The sequence below is a fragment of the Hibiscus syriacus genome, unplaced genomic scaffold (assembly GCF_006381635.1).
Source record: "Hibiscus syriacus cultivar Baekdansim isolate YM2019G1 unplaced genomic scaffold, ASM638163v2 tig00000738_pilon, whole genome shotgun sequence".
NCBI lineage: Eukaryota > Viridiplantae > Streptophyta > Magnoliopsida > Malvales > Malvaceae > Hibiscus > Hibiscus syriacus.
Window position 1 is genome coordinate 609337 of NW_024061816.1, and position 2121 is coordinate 611457.

General features: G+C 32.7%; 1 pseudogene; it reads right to left on the bottom strand.

Annotated features, from left to right (window-relative positions):
• Positions 1 to 471: 471 nt before the first annotated feature.
• LOC120213742 lies at positions 472 to 1801 on the bottom strand (annotated as a pseudogene).
• Positions 1802 to 2121: the final 320 nt, after the last annotated feature.

The window sequence follows — 2121 nt, forward strand, 5'->3', positions numbered from 1 at the left end:
AACCTAACCGAACTTAATTAGAATGATCCGTTCGCCACCTATATTAACAACTAGATCAAAACAACATCGTTTTGGTGATGTATCTACATTGACATTCGTCAGCCATGTCGGCAACCGTCAGCCACATCATCGAGTCGTTAACGATTTAACGGTTTAATAGTATAATTAAAACAAAATTCAAAGCTTAATGCTATAATTAGTAAAATTAAAAGTTCAGTGATATAAATAATACGACGTCTAAAGTTCGGTGGTATATGATATAGTTTACCCTAATAATAATAATAATAATAATATCTTTTATAAAAAAAAAGTACGATATAATATCCGAATTCGAAGCATTCATTTTCGTTCGTTCCCACTCACATAATAAACACCGAATATGAATTTATATCTCAACATCTGTTTACATATCCAAAGATCATATTCTAATCTGAACATGACTATCTTCAATATCTAAAAAAAATAAAGAATTCAAAACAAAAATGGAATCAAAGGCTTAACATTAAATCTTCAAACTTTGCAAGGTACCATCTCCTACTGGAATAACTTCTACCCAGCAAGCAACAGGTAGTTCCCATCGCATACGCAAACGAAAACAAAGTCTGGGGAATGAGAGCGAATCCCCAGAACCATAAAACCTTTAACAGGTAGTGAGGGCAAACCACGAATCCGAACAAACCCCCCTTTGGGATCCTTGTACTCTTTGTTGGCGCCTTCGTTTCTCAGCTTGGAAAGCAGGAAATGATGGTAGAAATTGCCAGTGATCCCTATGAAAAACAAGAGAATCCCAGGGGTTTTCAGATCAATTTCAGGCTCTTGAAGCCCCGTTTGTTAAGTATCGGTTGAATATCATGAGCGCACTGGAAATGAAATCATCGTTTCCACACCCAGTTCCCCGCTGATTTATGAACAAAACATGACTGCAATAAAAGGTTAATTGTACTACATGTCCTCAAATTATGATTCTTATTTTAAATTAGTCCCTAGATTTTTAAACTTTCTAATTTATTCCTTATACTATGTTTGTCATTCTAAATTAGTCAAACTTTTGAGCATTTCAATTCCACTCCTAAACTTTGACCTACATTCCAAATTAACCCTTAAACTTTTTAAACATTTCAATTTCACCCAAAATAATATGTATGTACTAATCATTAGGCCAATTATATTCTTATATGTTTTTAAAAAAAATGAAACTTAGGTTAAACTATAGTTGAAACTAATTACATATTTCGATGAATTTTGAGATGAAATTGGAAGAGTCAAAATTTGGGGACCAATTTAAAATAAGGATCATAGTTTGGGGATAAATTAAAATACTCAAAAGTTTAAGGACTAATTCAATATGAGAGTCATAGTTAGGGGAGCATTAAAATATAATTTTATAATATCATAGTTAGCATACTAACGTTCAACTTAAACAATCTTTAATTTTTAACAAAAATCGATGCATGTGAATAATATGGTGACTAATTGTGTATTTTACCTCAAAAAATCTCTTGAAGAAATGGATGGAAATGGAGGATTTGAGCAAAAAAAACCTGAGATTCTCTTCTGGGTAAATCGCAAACGATGAAAGCCCAGCGAGAAAAGCAGGTGTATAAAGCGTGGGCATGGCGATTCTACTGGGGAGCGTTAACTTGTTCGATTTTTCTGAATCGGAAACGTTGAAAAACTTGGAATATTCATCGTTCTTTCCTCTAAAATCTGATAATCCAGCACTTGCCATTAACGTCAAAGATGCCGTCGACGTTGCAGTCACCAACGGATATGTCGGAAACAGAAATTTCAATAGCGCCATTGTTCTTCCAGTTATTTGTTTGCCAGTAAATATCTTATATTTTACCCTAAAAGATTATGCATTTTGGAAGAATTGTAACCACTAATTTTGGCATGGGATTGAATGAATGCTAAATAGGATTGAGTACTCATTTTACCCTAAAAAAACATCCATTTTTATCACTTTGGTATCTAAAATAGTTTGAAAGATCACGAACTAAGCTGTTTTGGTAGTTAAAAATATGTTTGTTATCTCTAAAAAATTCAAGTTCCAGCATCATATTTCAATATTTAAATTTTTAATTTTTTCAAAATCATGGCCAAGGTTTAGTTTTTATTTCA